The sequence below is a fragment of the Euphorbia lathyris genome, chromosome 1 (assembly GCF_963576675.1).
Source record: "Euphorbia lathyris chromosome 1, ddEupLath1.1, whole genome shotgun sequence".
Lineage (NCBI taxonomy): Eukaryota > Viridiplantae > Streptophyta > Magnoliopsida > Malpighiales > Euphorbiaceae > Euphorbia > Euphorbia lathyris.
The window spans coordinates 132,347,762-132,364,353 of record NC_088910.1 but is presented as its reverse complement, the minus strand read 5'-3'; the positions used below and the strand labels follow the sequence as shown (position 1 = coordinate 132,364,353).

Here is a 16,592-nt window from a genome sequence, read left to right as displayed (position 1 = left end):
GGCTTGTGCATGCACGTGAAGGATGAGCATACGGGAGAAAGGGGCGCCCAGTATGGAATATATGCTTAGTTTTTGCATGGGATGACGGGTGCGATCATACCAGCACTAATGCACCGGATCCCATCAGAACTCCGAAGTTAAACGTGCTTGGGCGAGAGTAGTACTAACATGGGTGACCTCTCCCAAACTTTTTTGCAACGTCCATTTTTTAATTATTTAATTTTTTTTTCACCATGGCGTGCACGTTTTCAAGGTGGGGGTCAGTGTTTGGGGTCCGGGGGCTTGTGCATGCACGTGAAGGATGAGCATACGGGAGAAAGGGGCGCCCAGTATGGAATATATGCTTAGTTTTTGCAAGGGATGACGGGTGCGATCATACCAGCACTAATGCACCAGATCCCATCAGAACTCCGAAGTTAAACGTGCTCGGGCGAGAGTAGTACTAAGATGGGTGACCTCTTGGGAAGTCCTCGTGTTGCACCCCCAAACTTTTTTGCAACGTGCATTTTTTAATTATTTAATTTTTTTTTTCACCATGGCGTGCACGTTTTCGAGGCGAGGGTCAGTGTTTGGGGTCGGGGGGCTTGTGCATGCACGTGAAGGATGAGCATACGGGAGAAAGGGGCGCCCAGTATGGAATATATGCTTAGTTTTTGCATGGGATGACGGGTGCGATCATACCAGCACTAATGCACCGGATCCCATCAGAACTCCGAAGTTTAACGTGCTTGGGGGAGAGTAGTACTAAGATGGGTGACCTCTTGGGAAGTCCTCGTGTTGCACCCCCAAACTTTTTTGCAACGTGCATTTTTTAATTATTTAATTTTTTTTTCACCATGGCGTGCACGTTTTCGAGGCGGGCCCAAACTTTTTTGCAACGTGCATTTTTTAATTATTTAATTTTTTTTTTCACCATGGCGTGCACGTTTTCAAGGCGGGGGTCAGTGTTTGGGGTCCGGGGGCTTGTGCATGCACGTGAAGGATGAGCATACGGGAGAAAGGGGCGCCCAGTATGGAATATATGCTTAGTTTTTGCATGGGATGGCGGGTGCGATCATACCAGCACTAATGCACCGGATCCCATCAGAACTCTGAAGTTAAACGTGCTTGGGCGAGAGTAGTACTAAGATGGGTGACCTCTTGGGAAGTCCTCGTGTTGCACCCCCAAACTTTTTTGCAACGTGCATTTTTTAATTATTTAATTTTTTTTCACCATGGCGTGCACGTTTACGAGGCGGGGGTCAGTGTTTGGGGTCCGGGGGCTTGTGCATGCACGTGAAGGATGAGCATACGGGAGAAAGGGGCGCCCAGTATGGAATATATGCTTAGTTTTTGCATGGGATGACGGGTGCGATCATACCAGCACTAATGCACCGGATCCCATCAGAACTCCGAAGTTAAACGTGCTCGGGCGAGAGTAGTACTAAGATGGGTGACCTCTTGGGAAGTCCTCGTGTTGCACCCCCAAACTTTTTTGCAACGTGCATTTTTTAATTATTTAATTTTTTTTTTCACCATGGCGTGCACGTTTTCGAGGCGAGGGTCAGTGTTTGGGGTCGGGGGGCTTGTGCATGCACGTGAAGGATGAGCATACGGGAGAAAGGGGTGCCCAGTATGGAATATATGCTTAGTTTTTGCATGGGATGACGGGTGCGATCATACCAGCACTAATGCACCGGATCCCATCAGAACTCCGAAGATTAACGTGCTTGGGGGAGAGTAGTACTAAGATGGGTGACCTCTTGGGAAGTCCTCGTGTTGCACCCCCAAACTTTTTTGCAACGTGCATTTTTTAATTATTTAATTTTTTTTTCACCATGGCGTGCACGTTTTCGAGGCGGGCCCAAACTTTTTTGCAACGTGCATTTTTTAATTATTTAATTTTTTTTTTCACCATGGCGTGCACGTTTTCAAGGCGGGGGTCAGTGTTTGGGGTCCGGGGGCTTGTGCATGCACGTGAAGGATGAGCATACGGGAGAAAGGGGCGCCCAGTATGGAATATATGCTTAGTTTTTGCATGGGATGACGGGTGCGATCATACCAGCACTAATGCACCGGATCCCATCAGAACCCTGAAGTTAAACGTGCTTGGGCGAGAGTAGTACTAAGATGGGTGACCTCTTGGGAAGTCCTCGTGTTGCACCCCCAAACTTTTTTGCAACGTGCATTTTTTAATTATTTAATTTTTTTTTTCACCATGGCGTGCACGTTTACGAGGCGGGGGTCAGTGTTTGGGGTCCGGGGGCTTGTGCATGCACGTGAAGGATGAGCATACTGGAGAAAGGGGCGCCCAGTATGGAATATATGCTTAGTTTTTGCATGGGGTGACGGGTGCGATCATACCAGCACTAATGCACCGGATCCCATCAGAACTCCGAAGTTAAACGTGCTTGGGCGAGAGTAGTACTAAGATGGGTGACCTCTTGGGAAGTCCTTGTGTTGCACCCCCAAACTTTTTTGCAACGTGCATTTTTTAATTATTTAATTTTTTTTTCACCATGGCGTGCACGTTTTCAAGGCGGGGGTCAGTGTTTGGGGTCCGGGGGCTTGTGCATGCACGTGAAGGATGAGCATACGGGAGAAAGGGGCGCCCAGTATGGAATATATGCTTAGTTTTTGCATGGGATGACGGGTGCGATCATACCAGCACTAATGCACCGGATCCCATCAGAACTCCGAAGTTAAACGTGCTTGGGCGAGAGTAGTACTAACATGGGTGACCTCTCCCAAACTTTTTTGCAACGTCCATTTTTTAATTATTTAATTTTTTTTTCACCATGGCGTGCACGTTTTCAAGGCGGGGGTCAGTGTTTGGGGTCCGGGGGCTTGTGCATGCACGTGAAGGATGAGCATACGGGAGAAAGGGGCGCCCAGTATGGAATATATGCTTAGTTTTTGCATGGGATGACGGGTGCGATCATACCAGCACTAATGCACCGGATCCCATCAGAACTCCGAAGTTAAACGTGCTTGGGCGAGAGTAGTACTAACATGGGTGACCTCTCCCAAACTTTTTTGCAACGTGCATTTTTTAATTATTTAATTTTTTTTTCACCATGGCGTGCACGTTTTCGAGGCGGGCCCAAACTTTTTTGCAACGTGCATTTTTTAATTATTTAATTTTTTTTCACCATGGCGTGCACGTTTTCGAGGCGGGGGTCAGTGTTTGGGGTCCGGGGGCTTGTGCATGCACGTGAAGGATGAGCATACGGGAGAAAGGGGCGCCCAGTATGGAATATATGCTTAGTTTTTGCAAGGGATGACGGGTGCGATCATACCAGCACTAATGCACCAGATCCCATCAGAACTCCGAAGTTAAACGTGCTAGGGCGAGAGTAGTACTAAGATGGGTGACCTCTTGGGAAGTCCTCGTGTTGCACCCCCAAACTTTTTTGCAACGTGCATTTTTTAATTATTTAATTTTTTTTTTCACCATGGCGTGCACGTTTTCGAGGCGAGGGTCAGTGTTTGGGGTCGGGGGGCTTGTGCATGCACGTGAAGGATGAGCATACGGGAGAAAGGGGCGCCCAGTATGGAATATATGCTTAGTTTTTGCATGGGATGACGGGTGCGATCATACCAGCACTAATGCACCGGATCCCATCAGAACTCCGAAGTTTAACGTGCTTGGGGGAGAGTAGTACTAAGATGGGTGACCTCTTGGGAAGTCCTCGTGTTGCACCCCCAAACTTTTTTGCAACGTGCATTTTTTAATTATTTAATTTTTTTTTCACCATGGCGTGCACGTTTTCGAGGCGGGCCCAAACTTTTTTGCAACGTGCATTTTTTAATTATTTAATTTTTTTTTTCACCATGGCGTGCACGTTTTCAAGGCGGGGGTCAGTGTTTGGGGTCCGGGGGCTTGTGCATGCACGTGAAGGATGAGCATACGGGAGAAAGGGGCGCCCAGTATGGAATATATGCTTTGTTTTTGCATGGGATGACGGGTGCGATCATACCAGCACTAATGCACCGGATCCCATCAGAACTCTGAAGTTAAACGTGCTTGGGCGAGAGTAGTACTAAGATGGGTGACCTCTTGGGAAGTCCTCGTGTTGCACCCCCAAACTTTTTTGCAACGTGCATTTTTTAATTATTTAATTTTTTTTTTCACCATGGCGTGCACGTTTACGAGGCGGGGGTCAGTGTTTGGGGTCCGGGGGCTTGTGCATGCACGTGAAGGATGAGCATACTGGAGAAAGGGGCGCCCAGTATGGAATATATGCTTAGTTTTTGCATGGGGTGACGGGTGCGATCATACCAGCACTAATGCACCGTATCCCATCAGAACTCCGAAGTTAAACGTGCTTGGGCGAGAGTAGTACTAAGATGGGTGACCTCTTGGGAAGTCCTTGTGTTGCACCCCCAAACTTTTTTGCAACGTGCATTTTTTAATTATTTAATTTTTTTTTCACCATGGCGTGCACGTTTTCAAGGCGGGGGTCAGTGTTTGGGGTCCGGGGGCTTGTGCATGCACGTGAAGGATGAGCATACGGGAGAAAGGGGCGCCCAGTATGGAATATATGCTTAGTTTTTGCATGGGATGACGGGTGCGATCATACCAGCACTAATGCACCGGATCCCATCAGAACTCCGAAGTTAAACGTGCTTGGGCGAGAGTAGTACTAACATGGGTGACCTCTCCCAAACTTTTTTGCAACGTCCATTTTTTAATTATTTAATTTTTTTTTCACCATGGCGTGCACGTTTACGAGGCGGGGGTCAGTGTTTGGGGTCCGGGGGCTTGTGCATGCACGTGAAGGATGAGCATACGGGAGAAAGGGGCGCCCAGTATGGAATATATGCTTAGTTTTTGCATGGGATGACGGGTGCGATCATACCAGCACTAATGCACCGGATCCCATCAGAACTCCAAAGTTAAACGTGCTTGGGCGAGAGTAGTATTAGATGGGTGACCTCTTGGGAAGTCCTCGTGTTGCACCCCCAAACTTTTTTGCAACGTGCATTTTTTAATTATTTAATTTTTTTTTCACCATGGCGTGCACATTTTCGAGGCGGGCCCAAACTTTTTTGCAACGTGCATTTTTTAATTATTTAATTTTTTTTCACCATGGCGTGCACGTTTTCGAGGCGGGGGTCAGTGTTTGGGGTCCGGGGGCTTGTGCATGCACGTGAAGGATGAGCATACGGGAGAAAGGGGCGCCCAATATGGAATATATGCTTAGTTTTTGCAAGGGATGACGGGTGCGATCATACCAGCACTAATGCACCAGATCCCATCAGAACTCCGAAGTTAAACGTGCTTGGGCGAGAGTAGTACTAAGATGGGTGACCTCTTGGGAAGTCCTCGTGTTGCACCCCGAAACTTTTTTGCAACGTGCATTTTTTAATTATTTAATTTTTTTTTCACCATGGCGTGCACGTTTTCGAGGCGGGGGTCAGTGTTTGGGGTCCGGGGGCTTGTGCATGCACGTGAAGGATGAGCATACGGGAGAAAGGGGCGCCCAGTATGGAATATATGCTTAGTTTTTGCATGGGATGACGGGTGCGATCATACCAGCACTAATGCATCGGATCCCATCAGAACTCCGAAGTTAAACGTGCTTGGGCGAGAGTAGTACTAAGATGGGTGACCTCTTGGGAAGTCCTCGTGTTGCACCCCCAAACTTTTTTGCAACGTGCATTTTTTAATTATTTAATTTTTTTTTCACCATGGCGTGCACGTTTTCGAGGCGGGCCCAAACTTTTTTGCAATGTGCATTTTTTAATTATTTAATTTTTTTTTTCACCATGGCGTGCACGTTTTCGAGGCGGGGGTCAGTGTTTGGGGTCCGGGGGCTTGTGCATGCACGTGAAGGATGAGCATACGGGAGAAAGGGGCGCCCAGTATGGAATATATGCTTAGTTTTTGCATGGGATGACGGGTGCGATCATACCAGCACTAATGCACCGGATCCCATCAGAACTCCGAAGTTAAACGTGCTTGGGCGAGAGTAGTACTAAGATGGGTGACCTCTTGGGAAGTCCTCGTGTTGCACCCCCAAACTTTTTTGCAACGTGCATTTTTTAATTATTTAATTTTTTTTTTCACCATGGCGTGCACGTTTTCGAGGCGGGGGTCAGTGTTTGGGGTCCGGGGGCTTGTGCATGTACGTGAAGGATGAGCATACGGGAGAAAGGGGCGCCCAGTATGGAATATATGCTTAGTTTTTGCATGGGATGGCGGGTGCGATCATACCAGCACTAATGCACCGGATCCCATCAGAGCTCTGAAGTTAAACGTGCTTGGGCGAGAGTAGTACTAAGATGGGTGACCTCTTGGGAAGTCCTCGTGTTGCACCCCCAAACTTTTTTGCAACGTGCATTTTTTAATTATTTAATTTTTTTTCACCATGGCGTGCACGTTTACGAGGCGGGGGTCAGTGTTTGGGGTCCGGGGGCTTGTGCATGCACGTGAAGGATGAGCATACGGGAGAAAGGGGCGCCCAGTATGGAATATATGCTTAGTTTTTGCATGGGATGACGGGTGCGATCATACCAGCACTAATGCACCGGATCCCATCAGAACTCCGAAGTTAAACGTGCTTGGGCGAGAGTAGTACTAAGATGGGTGACCTCTTGGGAAGTCCTCGTGTTGCACCCCCAAACTTTTTTGCAACGTGCATTTTTTAATTATTTAATTTTTTTTTTCACCATGGCGTGCACGTTTTCGAGGCGAGGGTCAGTGTTTGGGGTCGGGGGGCTTGTGCATGCACGTGAAGGATGAGCATACGGGAGAAAGGGGCGCCCAGTATGGAATATATGCTTAGTTTTTGCATGGGATGACGGGTGCGATCATACCAGCACTAATGCACCGGATCCCATCAGAACTCCGAAGTTTAACGTGCTTGGGGGAGAGTAGTACTAAGATGGGTGACCTCTTGGGAAGTCCTCGTGTTGCACCCCCAAACTTTTTTGCAACGTGCATTTTTTAATTATTTAATTTTTTTTTCACCATGGCGTGCACGTTTTCGAGGCGGGCCCAAACTTTTTTGCAACGTGCATTTTTTAATTATTTAATTTTTTTTTTCACCATGGCGTGCACGTTTTCAAGGCGGGGGTCAGTGTTTGGGGTCCGGGGGCTTGTGCATGCACGTGAAGGATGAGCATACGGGAGAAAGGGGCGCCCAGTATGGAATATATGCTTAGTTTTTGCATGGGATGACGGGTGCGATCATACCAGCACTAATGCACCGGATCCCATCAGAACTCTGAAGTTAAACGTGCTTGGGCGAGAGTAGTACTAAGATGGGTGACCTCTTGGGAAGTCCTCGTGTTGCACCCCCAAACTTTTTTGCAACGTGCATTTTTTAATTATTTAATTTTTTTTTTTCACCATGGCGTGCACGTTTACGAGGCGGGGGTCAGTGTTTGGGGTCCGGGGGCTTGTGCATGCACGTGAAGGATGAGCATACTGGAGAAAGGGGCGCCCAGTATGGAATATATGCTTAGTTTTTGCATGGGGTGACGGGTGCGATCATACCAGCACTAATGCACCGGATCCCATCAGAACTCCGAAGTTAAACGTGCTTGGGCGAGAGTAGTACTAAGATGGGTGACCTCTTGGGAAGTCCTTGTGTTGCACCCCCAAACTTTTTTGCAACGTGCATTTTTTAATTATTTAATTTTTTTTTCACCATGGCGTGCACGTTTTCAAGGCGGGGGTCAGTGTTTGGGGTCCGGGGGCTTGTGCATGCACGTGAAGGATGAGCATACGGGAGAAAGGGGCGCCCAGTATGGAATATATGCTTAGTTTTTGCATGGGATGACGGGTGCGATCATACCAGCACTAATGCACCGGATCCCATCAGAACTCCGAAGTTAAACGTGCTTGGGCGAGAGTAGTACTAACATGGGTGACCTCTCCCAAACTTTTTTGCAACGTCCATTTTTTAATTATTTAATTTTTTTTTTCACCATGGCGTGCACGTTTACGAGGCGGGGGTCAGTGTTTGGCGTCCGGGGGCTTGTGCATGCACGTGAAGGATGAGCATACGGGAGAAAGGGGCGCCCAGTATGGAATATATGCTTAGTTTTTGCATGGGATGACGGGTGCGATCATACCAGCACTAATGCACCGGATCCCATCAGAACTCCGAAGTCAAACGTGCTTGGGCGAGAGTAGTACTAAGATGGGTGACCTCTTAGGAAGTCCTCGTGTTGCGCCCCCAGACTTTTTTGCAACGTGCATTTTTTAATTATTTAATTTTTTTTTTCACCATGGCGTGCACGTTTTCGAGGCGGGGGTCAGTGTTTGGGGTCCGGGGGCTTGTGCATGCACGTGAAGGATGAGCATACGGGAGAAAGGGGCGCCCAGTATGGAATATATGCTTAGTTTTTGCATGGGATGATGGGTGCGATCATACCAGCACTAATGCACCGGATCCCATCAGAACTCCGAAGTTAAACGTGCTTGGGCGAGAGTAGTACTAAGATGGGTGACCTCTTGGAAAGTCATCGGGTTGCACCCCCAAACTTTTTTGCAATGTGCATTTTTTAATTATTTAATTTTTTTTTCACCATGGCGTGCACGTTTTCGAGGCGGGCCCAAACTTTTTTGCAACGTGCATTTTTTAATTATTTAATTTTTTTTTCACCATGGCGTGCACGTTTTCGAGGCGGGGGTCAGTGTTTGGGGTCCGGGGGCTTGTGCATGCACGTGAAGGATGAGCATACGGGAGAAAGGGGCGCCCAGTATGGAATATATGCTTAGTTTTTGCATGGGATGATGGGTGCGATCATACCAGCACTAATGCACCGGATCCCATCAGAACTCCGAAGTTAAACGTGCTCGGGCGAGAGTAGTACTAAGATGGGTGACCTCTTGGAAAGTCATCGGGTTGCACCCCCAAACTTTTTTGCAACGTGCATTTTTTAATTATTTAATTTTTTTTGTCACCATGGCGTGCACGTTTTCGAGGCGGGGGTCAGTGTTTGGGGTCCGGGGGCTTGTGCATGCACGTGAAGGATGAGCATACGGGAGAAAGGGGCGCCCAGTATGGAATATATGCTTAGTTTTTGCATGGGATGACGGGTGCGATCATACCAGCACTAATGCACCGGATCCCATCAGAACTCTGAAGTCAAACGTGCTTGGGCGAGAGTAGTACTAAGATGGGTGACCTCTTAGGAAGTCCTCGTGTTGCACCCCCAAACTTTTTTGCAACGTGCATTTTTTAATTATTTAATTTTTTTTTCACCATGGCGTGCACGTTTTCGAGGCGGGGGTCAGTGTTTGGGGTCCGGGGGCTTGTGCATCCACGTGAAGGATGAGCATACGGGAGAAAGGGGCGCCCAGTATGGAATATATGCTTAGTTTTTGCATAGGATGACGGGTGCGATCATACCAGCACTAATGCACCGGATCCCATCAGAACTCCGAAGTTAAACGTGCTTGGGCGAGAGTAGTACTAAGATGGGTGACCTCTTGGGAAGTCCTCGTGTTGCACCCCCAAACTTTTTTCCAACGTGCATTTTTTAATTATTTAATTTTTTTTTCACCATGGCGTGCACGTTTTCGAGGCGGGCCCAAACTTTTTTGCAACGTGCATTTTTTAATTATTTAATTTTTTTTTTTCACCATGGCGTGCACGTTTTCGAGGCGGGGGTCAGTGTTTGGGGTCCGGGGGCTTGTGCATGCACATGAAGGATGAGCATACGGGAGAAAGGGGCGCCCAGTATGGAATATATGCTTAGTTTTTGCATGGGATGACGGGTGCGATCATACCAGCACTAATGCACCGGATCCCATCAGAACTCCGAAGTTAAACGTGCTTGGGCGAGAGTAGTACTAAGATGGGTGACCTCTTGGGAAGTCCTCGTGTTGCACCCCCAAACTTTTTTGCAACGTGCATTTTTTAATTATTAAATTTTTTTTCACCATGGCGTGCACGTTTTTGAGGCGGGCCCAAACTTTTTTGCAACGTGCATTTTTTAATTATTTAATTTTTTTTCACCATGGCGTGCACGTTTACGAGGCGGGGGTCAGTGTTTGGGGTCCGGGGGCTTGTGCATGCACGTGAAGGATGAGCATACGGGAGAAAGGGGCGCCCAGTATGGAATATATGCTTAGTTTTTGCATGGGATGACGGGTGCGATCATACCAGCACTAATGCACTGGATCCCATCAGAACTCCGAAGTTAAACGTGCTCGGGCGAGAGTAGTACTAAGATGGGTGACCTCTTGGGAAGTCCTCGTGTTGCACCCCCAAACTTTTTTGCAACGTGCATTTTTTAATTATTTAATTTTTTTTTTCACCATGGCGTGCACGTTTTCGAGGCGAGGGTCAGTGTTTGGGGTCGGGGGGCTTGTGCATGCACGTGAAGGATGAGCATACGGGAGAAAGGGGCGCCCAGTATGGAATATATGCTTAGTTTTTGCATGGGATGACGGGTGCGATCATACCAGCACTAATGCACCGGATCCCATCAGAACTCCGAAGTTTAACGTGCTTGGGGGAGAGTAGTACTAAGATGGGTGACCTCTTGGGAAGTCCTCGTGTTGCACCCCCAAACTTTTTTGCAACGTGCATTTTTTAATTATTTAATTTTTTTTTCACCATGGCGTGCACGTTTTCGAGGCGGGCCCAAACTTTTTTGCAACGTGCATTTTTTAATTATTTAATTTTTTTTTTCACAATGGCGTGCACGTTTTCAAGGCGGGGGTCAGTGTTTGGGGTCCGGGGGCTTGTGCATGCACGTGAAGGATGAGCATACGGGAGAAAGGGGCGCCCAGTATGGAATATATGCTTAGTTTTTGCATGGGATGACGGGTGCGATCATACCAGCACTAATGCACCGGATCCCATCAGAACTCTGAAGTTAAACGTGCTTGGGCGAGAGTAGTACTAAGATGGGTGACCTCTTGGGAAGTCCTCGTGTTGCACCCCCAAACTTTTTTGCAACGTGCATTTTTTAATTATTTAATTTTTTTTTTTCACCATGGCGTGCACGTTTACGAGGCGGGGGTCAGTGTTTGGGGTCCGGGGGCTTGTGCATGCACGTGAAGGATGAGCATACTGGAGAAAGGGGCGCCCGGTATGGAATATATGCTTAGTTTTTGCATGGGGTGACGGGTGCGATCATACCAGCACTAATGCACCGGATCCCATCAGAACTCCGAAGTTAAACGTGCTTGGACGAGAGTAGTACTAAGATGGGTGACCTCTTGGGAAGTCCTTGTGTTGCACCCCCAAACTTTTTTGCAACGTGCATTTTTTAATTATTTAATTTTTTTTTCACCATGGCGTGCACGTTTTCAAGGCGGGGGTCAGTGTTTGGGGTCCGGGGGCTTGTGCATGCACGTGAAGGATGAGCATACGGGAGAAAGGGGCGCCCAGTATGGAATATATGCTTAGTTTTTGCATGGGATGACGGGTGCGATCATACCAGCACTAATGCACCGGATCCCATCAGAACTCCGAAGTTAAACGTGCTTGGGCGAGAGTAGTACTAACATGGGTGACCTCTCCCAAACTTTTTTGCAACGTCCATTTTTTAATTATTTAATTTTTTTTTTCACCATGGCGTGCACGTTTACGAGGCGGGGGTCAGTGTTTGGCGTCCGGGGGCTTGTGCATGCACGTGAAGGATGAGCATACGGGAGAAAGGGGCGCCCAGTATGGAATATATGCTTAGTTTTTGCATGGGATGACGGGTGCGATCATACAAGCACTAATGCACCGGATACCATCAGAACTCCGAAGCTAAACGTGCTTGGGCGAGAGTAGTACTAAGATGGGTGACCTCTTGGGAAGTCCTCGTGTTGCACCCCCAAACTTTTTTGCAACGTGCATTTTTTAATTATTTAATTTTTTTTTCACCATGGCGTGCACGTTTACGAGGCGGGGGTCAGTGTTTGGTGTCCGGGGGCTTGTGCATGCACGTGAAGGATGAGCATACGGGAGAAAGGGGCGCCCAGTATGGAATATATGCTTAGTTTTTGCATGGGATGACGGGTGCGATCATACCAGCACTAATGCACCGGATCCCATCAGAACTCCGAAGATAAACGTGCTTGGGCGAGAGTAGTACTAAGATGGGTGACCTCTTGGGAAGTCCTCGGGTTGCACCCCCAAACTTTTTTGTAACGTGCATTTTTTAATTATTTAATTTTTTTTTTTCACCATGGCGTGCACGTTTTCGAGGCGGGGGTCAGTGTTTGGGGTCCGGGGGCTTGTGCATGCACGTGAAGGATGAGCATACGGGAGAAAGGGGCGCCCAGTATGGAATATATGCTTAGTTTTTGCATGGGATGACGGGTGCGATCATACCAGCACTAATGCACCGGATCCCATCAGAACTCCGAAGTGAAACGTGCCTGGGCGAGAGTAGTACTAAGATGGGTGACCTCTTGGGAAGTCCTCGTGTTGCACCCCCAAACTTTTTTGCAACGTGCATTTTTTAATTATTTAATTTTTTTTTTCACCATGGCGTGCACGTTTTCGAGGCGGGGGTCAGTGTTTGGGGTCCGGGGGCTTGTGCATGCACGTGAAGGATGAGCATACGGGAGAAAGGGGCGCCCAGTATGGAATATATGCTTAGTTTTTGTATGGGATGACGGGTGCGATCATACCAGCACTAATGCACCGGATCCCATCAGAACTCCGAAGTTAAACGTGCTTGGGCGAGAGTAGTACTAAGATGGGTGACCTCTTGGGAAGTCCTCGTGTTGCACCCCCAAACTTTTTTGCAACGTGCATTTTTTAATTATTTAATTTTTTTTTTCACCATGGCGTGCACGTTTTCGAGGCGGGGGTCAGTGTTTGGGGTCCGGGGGCTTGTGCATGCACGTGAAGGATGAGCATACGGGAGAAAGGGGCGCCCAGTATGGAATATATGCTTAGTTTTTGCATGGGATGACGGGTGCGATCATACCAGCACTAATGCACCGGATCCCATCAGAACTCCGAAGTTAAACGTGCTTGGGCGAGAGTAGTACTAAGATGGGTGACCTCTTGGGAAGTCCTCGTGTTGCACCTCCAAACTTTTTTGCAACGTGCATTTTTAATTATTTAATTTTTTTTTTCACCATGGCGTGCACGATTTCGAGGCGGGGGTCAGTGTTTGGGGTCCGGGGGCTTGTGCATGCACGTGAAGGATGAGCATACGGGAAAAATGGGCGCCCAGTATGAAATATATGCTTAGTTTTTGCATGGGATGACGGGTGCGATCATACCAGCACTAATGCACCGGATCCCATCAGAACTCCGAAGATAAACGTGCTTGGGCGAGAGTAGTACTAAGATGGGTGACCTCTTGGGAAGTCCTCGTGTTGCACCCCCAAACTTTTTTGCAACGTGCATTTTTTAATTATTTAATTTTTTTTCACCATGGCGTGCACGTTTTCGAGACGGGCCCAAACTTTTTTGCAACGTGCATTTTTTAATTATTTAATTTTTTTTTTCACCATGGCGTGCACGTTTTCGAGGCGGGGGTCAGTGTTTGGGGTCCGGGGGCTTGTGCATGCACGTGAAGGATGAGCATACGGGAGAAAGGGGCGCCCAATATGGAATATATGCTTAGTTTTTGCATGGGATGACGGGTGCGATCATACCAGCACTAATGCACCGGATCCCATCAGAACTCCGATGTTAAACGTGCCTGGGCGAGAGTAGTACTAAGATGGGTGACCTCTTGGGAAGTCCTCGTGTTGCACCCCCAAACTTTTTTGCAACGTGCATTTTTTAATTATTTAATTTTTTTTTCACCATGGCGTGCACGTTTTCGAGGCGGGGGTCAGTGTTTGGGGTCCGGGGGCTTGTGCATGCACGTGAAGGATGAGCATACGGGAGAAAGGGGCGCCCAGTATGGAATATATGCTTAGTTTTTGCATGGGATGACGGGTGCGATCATACCAGCACTAATGCACCGGATCCCATCAGAACTCCGAAGTTAAACGTGCTTGGGCGAGAGTAGTACTAAGATGGGTGACCTCTTGGGAAGTCCTCGTGTTGCACCCCCAAACTTTTTTGCAACGTGCATTTTTTAATTATTTAATTTTTTTTTCACCATGGCGTGCATGTTTTCGAGGCGGGGGTCAGTGTTTGGGGTCCGGGGGCTTGTGCATGCACATGAAGGATGAGCATACGGGAGAAAGGGGCGCCCAGTATGGAATATATGCTTAGTTTTTGCATGGGATGACGGGTGCGATCATACAAGCACTAATGCACCGGATACCATCAGAACTCCAGAGCTAAACGTGCTTGGGCGAGAGTAGTACTAAGATGGGTGACCTCTTGGGAAGTCCTCGTGTTGCACCCCCAAACTTTTTTGCAACGTGCATTTTTTAATTATTTAATTTTTTTTTCACCATGGCGTGCACGTTTACGAGGCGGGGGTCAGTGTTTGGTGTCCGGGGGCTTGTGCATGCACGTGAAGGATGAGCATACGGGAGAAAGGGGCGCCCAGTATGGAATATATGCTTAGTTTTTGCATGGGATGACGGGTGCGATCATACCAGCACTAATGCACCGGATCCCATCAGAACTCCGAAGATAAACGTGCTTGGGCGAGAGTAGTACTAAGATGGGTGACCTCTTGGGAAGTCCTCGGGTTGCACCCCCAAACTTTTTTGTAACGTGCATTTTTTAATTATTTAATTTTTTTTTTTCACCATGGCGTGCACGTTTTCGAGGCGGGGGTCAGTGTTTGGGGTCCGGGGGCTTGTGCATGCACGTGAAGGATGAGCATACGGGAGAAAGGGGCGCCCAGTATGGAATATATGCTTAGCTTTTGCATGGGATGACGGGTGCGATCATACCAGCACTAATGCACCGGATCCCATCAGAACTCCGAAGTTAAACGTGCCTGGGCGAGAGTAGTACTAAGATGGGTGACCTCTTGGGAAGTCCTCGTGTTGCACCCCCAAACTTTTTTGCAACGTGCATTTTTTAATTATTTAATTTTTTTTTTCACCATGGCGTGCACGTTTTCGAGGCGGGGGTCAGTGTTTGGGGTCCGGGGGCTTGTGCATGCACGTGAAGGATGAGCATACGGGAGAAAGGGGCGCCCAGTATGGAATATATGCTTAGTTTTTGCATGGGATGACGGGTGCGATCATACCAGCACTAATGCACCGGATCCCATCAGAACTCCGAAGTTAAACGTGCTTGGGCGAGAGTAGTACTAAGATGGGTGACCTCTTGGGAAGTCCTCGTGTTGCACCCCCAAACTTTTTTGCAACGTGCATTTTTTAATTATTTAATTTTTTTTTTCACCATGGCGTGCACGTTTTCGAGGCGGGGGTCAGTGTTTGGGGTCCGGGGGCTTGTGCATGCACGTGAAGGATGAGCATACGGGAGAAAGGGGCGCCCAGTATGGAATATATGCTTAGTTTTTGCATGGGATGACGGGTGCGATCATACCAGCACTAATGCACCGGATCCCATCAGAACTCCGAAGTTAAACGTGCTTGGGCGAGAGTAGTACTAAGATGGGTGACCTCTTGGGAAGTCCTCGTGTTGCACCTCCAAACTTTTTTGCAACGTGCATTTTTAATTATTTAATTTTTTTTTTCACCATGGCGTGCACGTTTTCGAGGCGGGGGTCAGTGTTTGGGGTCCGGGGGCTTGTGCATGCACGTGAAGGATGAGCATACGGGAGAAATGGGCGCCCAGTATGAAATATATGCTTAGTTTTTGCATGGGATGACGGGTGCGATCATACCAGCACTAATGCACCGGATCCCATCAGAACTCCGAAGATAAACGTGCTTGGGCGAGAGTAGTACTAAGATGGGTGACCTCTTGGGAAGTCCTCGTGTTGCACCCCCAAACTTTTTTGCAACGTGCATTTTTTAATTATTTAATTTTTTTTCACCATGGCGTGCACGTTTTCGAGACGGGCCCAAACTTTTTTGCAACGTGCATTTTTTAATTATTTAATTTTTTTTTTCACCATGGCGTGCACGTTTTCGAGGCGGGGGTCAGTGTTTGGGGTCCGGGGGCTTGTGCATGCACGTGAAGGATGAGCATACGGGAGAAAGGGGCGCCCAATATGGAATATATGCTTAGTTTTTGCATGGGATGACGGGTGCGATCATACCAGCACTAATGCACCGGATCCCATCAGAACTCCGATGTTAAACGTGCCTGGGCGAGAGTAGTACTAAGATGGGTGACCTCTTGGGAAGTCCTCGTGTTGCACCCCCAAACTTTTTTGCAACGTGCATTTTTTAATTATTTAATTTTTTTTTTCACCATGGCGTGCACGTTTTCGAGGCGGGGGTCAGTGTTTGGGGTCCGGGGGCTTGTGCATGCACGTGAAGGATGAGCATACGGGAGAAAGGGGCGCCCAGTATGGAATATATGCTTAGTTTTTGCATGGGATGACGGGTGCGATCATACCAGCACTAATGCACCGGATCCCATCAGAACTCCGAAGTTAAACGTGCTTGGGCGAGAGTAGTACTAAGATGGGTGACCTCTTGGGAAGTCCTCGTGTTGCACCCCCAAACTTTTTTGCAACGTGCATTTTTTAATTATTTAATTTTTTTTTCACCATGGCGTGCATGTTTTCGAGGCGGGGGTCAGTGTTTGGGGTCCGGGGGCTTGTGCATGCACATGAAGGATGAGCATACGGGAGAAAGGGGC

The 16,592-nt window shown here is 48.0% G+C and overlaps 46 non-coding genes and 6 pseudogenes across 46 annotated transcripts; all 52 read left to right on the top strand.

The window, feature by feature from the left end:
• The first annotated feature begins 86 nt into the window (after nt 1-86).
• LOC136215788 (5S ribosomal RNA) lies at nt 87-206 on the top strand (annotated as a pseudogene).
• Nucleotides 207-365: 159 nt separating this feature from the next.
• On the top strand, nt 366-484 carry LOC136213527 (5S ribosomal RNA). The gene has a single exon (XR_010680633.1). It is a non-coding gene; the product is annotated as a 5S ribosomal RNA (ribosomal RNA).
• Nucleotides 485-667: 183 nt separating this feature from the next.
• Nucleotides 668-786, top strand: LOC136215519 (5S ribosomal RNA). Its single transcript, XR_010682558.1, has one exon. It is a non-coding gene; the product is annotated as a 5S ribosomal RNA (ribosomal RNA).
• A 260-nt stretch (nt 787-1,046) lies between these two features.
• Nucleotides 1,047-1,165, top strand: LOC136212397 (5S ribosomal RNA). Its single transcript, XR_010679557.1, has one exon. It is a non-coding gene; the product is annotated as a 5S ribosomal RNA (ribosomal RNA).
• A 181-nt stretch (nt 1,166-1,346) lies between these two features.
• Nucleotides 1,347-1,465, top strand: LOC136211896 (5S ribosomal RNA). Its single transcript, XR_010679081.1, has one exon. It is a non-coding gene; the product is annotated as a 5S ribosomal RNA (ribosomal RNA).
• A 183-nt stretch (nt 1,466-1,648) lies between these two features.
• Nucleotides 1,649-1,767, top strand: LOC136215652 (5S ribosomal RNA). The gene has a single exon (XR_010682689.1). It is a non-coding gene; the product is annotated as a 5S ribosomal RNA (ribosomal RNA).
• A 260-nt stretch (nt 1,768-2,027) lies between these two features.
• Nucleotides 2,028-2,146, top strand: LOC136214870 (5S ribosomal RNA). Its single transcript, XR_010681936.1, has one exon. It is a non-coding gene; the product is annotated as a 5S ribosomal RNA (ribosomal RNA).
• A 183-nt stretch (nt 2,147-2,329) lies between these two features.
• LOC136211999 (5S ribosomal RNA) lies at nt 2,330-2,448 on the top strand. The gene has a single exon (XR_010679179.1). It is a non-coding gene; the product is annotated as a 5S ribosomal RNA (ribosomal RNA).
• A 182-nt stretch (nt 2,449-2,630) lies between these two features.
• On the top strand, nt 2,631-2,750 carry LOC136215787 (5S ribosomal RNA; annotated as a pseudogene).
• A 159-nt stretch (nt 2,751-2,909) lies between these two features.
• Nucleotides 2,910-3,029, top strand: LOC136215781 (5S ribosomal RNA; annotated as a pseudogene).
• Nucleotides 3,030-3,264: 235 nt separating this feature from the next.
• On the top strand, nt 3,265-3,383 carry LOC136213234 (5S ribosomal RNA). The gene has a single exon (XR_010680358.1). It is a non-coding gene; the product is annotated as a 5S ribosomal RNA (ribosomal RNA).
• Nucleotides 3,384-3,566: 183 nt separating this feature from the next.
• Nucleotides 3,567-3,685, top strand: LOC136215518 (5S ribosomal RNA). Its single transcript, XR_010682557.1, has one exon. It is a non-coding gene; the product is annotated as a 5S ribosomal RNA (ribosomal RNA).
• Nucleotides 3,686-3,945: 260 nt separating this feature from the next.
• Nucleotides 3,946-4,064, top strand: LOC136212396 (5S ribosomal RNA). Its single transcript, XR_010679556.1, has one exon. It is a non-coding gene; the product is annotated as a 5S ribosomal RNA (ribosomal RNA).
• A 183-nt stretch (nt 4,065-4,247) lies between these two features.
• LOC136214929 (5S ribosomal RNA) lies at nt 4,248-4,366 on the top strand. The gene has a single exon (XR_010681992.1). It is a non-coding gene; the product is annotated as a 5S ribosomal RNA (ribosomal RNA).
• A 182-nt stretch (nt 4,367-4,548) lies between these two features.
• On the top strand, nt 4,549-4,668 carry LOC136215785 (5S ribosomal RNA; annotated as a pseudogene).
• A 159-nt stretch (nt 4,669-4,827) lies between these two features.
• LOC136215426 (5S ribosomal RNA) lies at nt 4,828-4,945 on the top strand. The gene has a single exon (XR_010682466.1). It is a non-coding gene; the product is annotated as a 5S ribosomal RNA (ribosomal RNA).
• A 258-nt stretch (nt 4,946-5,203) lies between these two features.
• LOC136212892 (5S ribosomal RNA) lies at nt 5,204-5,322 on the top strand. Its single transcript, XR_010680032.1, has one exon. It is a non-coding gene; the product is annotated as a 5S ribosomal RNA (ribosomal RNA).
• A 182-nt stretch (nt 5,323-5,504) lies between these two features.
• LOC136213253 (5S ribosomal RNA) lies at nt 5,505-5,623 on the top strand. The gene has a single exon (XR_010680376.1). It is a non-coding gene; the product is annotated as a 5S ribosomal RNA (ribosomal RNA).
• Nucleotides 5,624-5,883: 260 nt separating this feature from the next.
• On the top strand, nt 5,884-6,002 carry LOC136211273 (5S ribosomal RNA). The gene has a single exon (XR_010678484.1). It is a non-coding gene; the product is annotated as a 5S ribosomal RNA (ribosomal RNA).
• Nucleotides 6,003-6,185: 183 nt separating this feature from the next.
• On the top strand, nt 6,186-6,304 carry LOC136214268 (5S ribosomal RNA). Its single transcript, XR_010681363.1, has one exon. It is a non-coding gene; the product is annotated as a 5S ribosomal RNA (ribosomal RNA).
• A 181-nt stretch (nt 6,305-6,485) lies between these two features.
• LOC136211272 (5S ribosomal RNA) lies at nt 6,486-6,604 on the top strand. The gene has a single exon (XR_010678483.1). It is a non-coding gene; the product is annotated as a 5S ribosomal RNA (ribosomal RNA).
• A 183-nt stretch (nt 6,605-6,787) lies between these two features.
• Nucleotides 6,788-6,906, top strand: LOC136215517 (5S ribosomal RNA). Its single transcript, XR_010682556.1, has one exon. It is a non-coding gene; the product is annotated as a 5S ribosomal RNA (ribosomal RNA).
• A 260-nt stretch (nt 6,907-7,166) lies between these two features.
• Nucleotides 7,167-7,285, top strand: LOC136212395 (5S ribosomal RNA). The gene has a single exon (XR_010679555.1). It is a non-coding gene; the product is annotated as a 5S ribosomal RNA (ribosomal RNA).
• Nucleotides 7,286-7,469: 184 nt separating this feature from the next.
• Nucleotides 7,470-7,588, top strand: LOC136211998 (5S ribosomal RNA). Its single transcript, XR_010679178.1, has one exon. It is a non-coding gene; the product is annotated as a 5S ribosomal RNA (ribosomal RNA).
• A 182-nt stretch (nt 7,589-7,770) lies between these two features.
• LOC136215784 (5S ribosomal RNA) lies at nt 7,771-7,890 on the top strand (annotated as a pseudogene).
• Nucleotides 7,891-8,050: 160 nt separating this feature from the next.
• On the top strand, nt 8,051-8,169 carry LOC136214638 (5S ribosomal RNA). The gene has a single exon (XR_010681718.1). It is a non-coding gene; the product is annotated as a 5S ribosomal RNA (ribosomal RNA).
• Nucleotides 8,170-8,352: 183 nt separating this feature from the next.
• On the top strand, nt 8,353-8,471 carry LOC136215556 (5S ribosomal RNA). The gene has a single exon (XR_010682595.1). It is a non-coding gene; the product is annotated as a 5S ribosomal RNA (ribosomal RNA).
• Nucleotides 8,472-8,730: 259 nt separating this feature from the next.
• On the top strand, nt 8,731-8,849 carry LOC136215614 (5S ribosomal RNA). Its single transcript, XR_010682650.1, has one exon. It is a non-coding gene; the product is annotated as a 5S ribosomal RNA (ribosomal RNA).
• A 183-nt stretch (nt 8,850-9,032) lies between these two features.
• LOC136214806 (5S ribosomal RNA) lies at nt 9,033-9,151 on the top strand. Its single transcript, XR_010681877.1, has one exon. It is a non-coding gene; the product is annotated as a 5S ribosomal RNA (ribosomal RNA).
• A 182-nt stretch (nt 9,152-9,333) lies between these two features.
• LOC136211271 (5S ribosomal RNA) lies at nt 9,334-9,452 on the top strand. The gene has a single exon (XR_010678482.1). It is a non-coding gene; the product is annotated as a 5S ribosomal RNA (ribosomal RNA).
• Nucleotides 9,453-9,713: 261 nt separating this feature from the next.
• Nucleotides 9,714-9,832, top strand: LOC136211270 (5S ribosomal RNA). Its single transcript, XR_010678481.1, has one exon. It is a non-coding gene; the product is annotated as a 5S ribosomal RNA (ribosomal RNA).
• A 257-nt stretch (nt 9,833-10,089) lies between these two features.
• On the top strand, nt 10,090-10,208 carry LOC136212998 (5S ribosomal RNA). Its single transcript, XR_010680132.1, has one exon. It is a non-coding gene; the product is annotated as a 5S ribosomal RNA (ribosomal RNA).
• Nucleotides 10,209-10,391: 183 nt separating this feature from the next.
• LOC136215516 (5S ribosomal RNA) lies at nt 10,392-10,510 on the top strand. Its single transcript, XR_010682555.1, has one exon. It is a non-coding gene; the product is annotated as a 5S ribosomal RNA (ribosomal RNA).
• A 260-nt stretch (nt 10,511-10,770) lies between these two features.
• LOC136212394 (5S ribosomal RNA) lies at nt 10,771-10,889 on the top strand. Its single transcript, XR_010679554.1, has one exon. It is a non-coding gene; the product is annotated as a 5S ribosomal RNA (ribosomal RNA).
• A 184-nt stretch (nt 10,890-11,073) lies between these two features.
• LOC136213493 (5S ribosomal RNA) lies at nt 11,074-11,192 on the top strand. Its single transcript, XR_010680601.1, has one exon. It is a non-coding gene; the product is annotated as a 5S ribosomal RNA (ribosomal RNA).
• A 182-nt stretch (nt 11,193-11,374) lies between these two features.
• LOC136215782 (5S ribosomal RNA) lies at nt 11,375-11,494 on the top strand (annotated as a pseudogene).
• A 160-nt stretch (nt 11,495-11,654) lies between these two features.
• LOC136215589 (5S ribosomal RNA) lies at nt 11,655-11,773 on the top strand. Its single transcript, XR_010682626.1, has one exon. It is a non-coding gene; the product is annotated as a 5S ribosomal RNA (ribosomal RNA).
• A 182-nt stretch (nt 11,774-11,955) lies between these two features.
• On the top strand, nt 11,956-12,074 carry LOC136214414 (5S ribosomal RNA). The gene has a single exon (XR_010681501.1). It is a non-coding gene; the product is annotated as a 5S ribosomal RNA (ribosomal RNA).
• A 184-nt stretch (nt 12,075-12,258) lies between these two features.
• On the top strand, nt 12,259-12,377 carry LOC136212521 (5S ribosomal RNA). The gene has a single exon (XR_010679673.1). It is a non-coding gene; the product is annotated as a 5S ribosomal RNA (ribosomal RNA).
• Nucleotides 12,378-12,560: 183 nt separating this feature from the next.
• Nucleotides 12,561-12,679, top strand: LOC136211269 (5S ribosomal RNA). The gene has a single exon (XR_010678480.1). It is a non-coding gene; the product is annotated as a 5S ribosomal RNA (ribosomal RNA).
• A 183-nt stretch (nt 12,680-12,862) lies between these two features.
• On the top strand, nt 12,863-12,981 carry LOC136212031 (5S ribosomal RNA). Its single transcript, XR_010679210.1, has one exon. It is a non-coding gene; the product is annotated as a 5S ribosomal RNA (ribosomal RNA).
• A 182-nt stretch (nt 12,982-13,163) lies between these two features.
• LOC136212916 (5S ribosomal RNA) lies at nt 13,164-13,282 on the top strand. Its single transcript, XR_010680056.1, has one exon. It is a non-coding gene; the product is annotated as a 5S ribosomal RNA (ribosomal RNA).
• Nucleotides 13,283-13,541: 259 nt separating this feature from the next.
• On the top strand, nt 13,542-13,660 carry LOC136213623 (5S ribosomal RNA). Its single transcript, XR_010680722.1, has one exon. It is a non-coding gene; the product is annotated as a 5S ribosomal RNA (ribosomal RNA).
• A 182-nt stretch (nt 13,661-13,842) lies between these two features.
• On the top strand, nt 13,843-13,961 carry LOC136211268 (5S ribosomal RNA). The gene has a single exon (XR_010678479.1). It is a non-coding gene; the product is annotated as a 5S ribosomal RNA (ribosomal RNA).
• Nucleotides 13,962-14,143: 182 nt separating this feature from the next.
• On the top strand, nt 14,144-14,262 carry LOC136215742 (5S ribosomal RNA). Its single transcript, XR_010682774.1, has one exon. It is a non-coding gene; the product is annotated as a 5S ribosomal RNA (ribosomal RNA).
• A 182-nt stretch (nt 14,263-14,444) lies between these two features.
• On the top strand, nt 14,445-14,563 carry LOC136214413 (5S ribosomal RNA). Its single transcript, XR_010681500.1, has one exon. It is a non-coding gene; the product is annotated as a 5S ribosomal RNA (ribosomal RNA).
• Nucleotides 14,564-14,747: 184 nt separating this feature from the next.
• LOC136211722 (5S ribosomal RNA) lies at nt 14,748-14,866 on the top strand. The gene has a single exon (XR_010678915.1). It is a non-coding gene; the product is annotated as a 5S ribosomal RNA (ribosomal RNA).
• Nucleotides 14,867-15,049: 183 nt separating this feature from the next.
• LOC136211265 (5S ribosomal RNA) lies at nt 15,050-15,168 on the top strand. Its single transcript, XR_010678477.1, has one exon. It is a non-coding gene; the product is annotated as a 5S ribosomal RNA (ribosomal RNA).
• Nucleotides 15,169-15,351: 183 nt separating this feature from the next.
• Nucleotides 15,352-15,470, top strand: LOC136212030 (5S ribosomal RNA). The gene has a single exon (XR_010679209.1). It is a non-coding gene; the product is annotated as a 5S ribosomal RNA (ribosomal RNA).
• Nucleotides 15,471-15,652: 182 nt separating this feature from the next.
• On the top strand, nt 15,653-15,771 carry LOC136212915 (5S ribosomal RNA). Its single transcript, XR_010680055.1, has one exon. It is a non-coding gene; the product is annotated as a 5S ribosomal RNA (ribosomal RNA).
• Nucleotides 15,772-16,030: 259 nt separating this feature from the next.
• Nucleotides 16,031-16,149, top strand: LOC136213621 (5S ribosomal RNA). The gene has a single exon (XR_010680720.1). It is a non-coding gene; the product is annotated as a 5S ribosomal RNA (ribosomal RNA).
• Nucleotides 16,150-16,332: 183 nt separating this feature from the next.
• Nucleotides 16,333-16,451, top strand: LOC136211264 (5S ribosomal RNA). The gene has a single exon (XR_010678476.1). It is a non-coding gene; the product is annotated as a 5S ribosomal RNA (ribosomal RNA).
• The last annotated feature ends 141 nt before the right edge of the window (nt 16,452-16,592 follow it).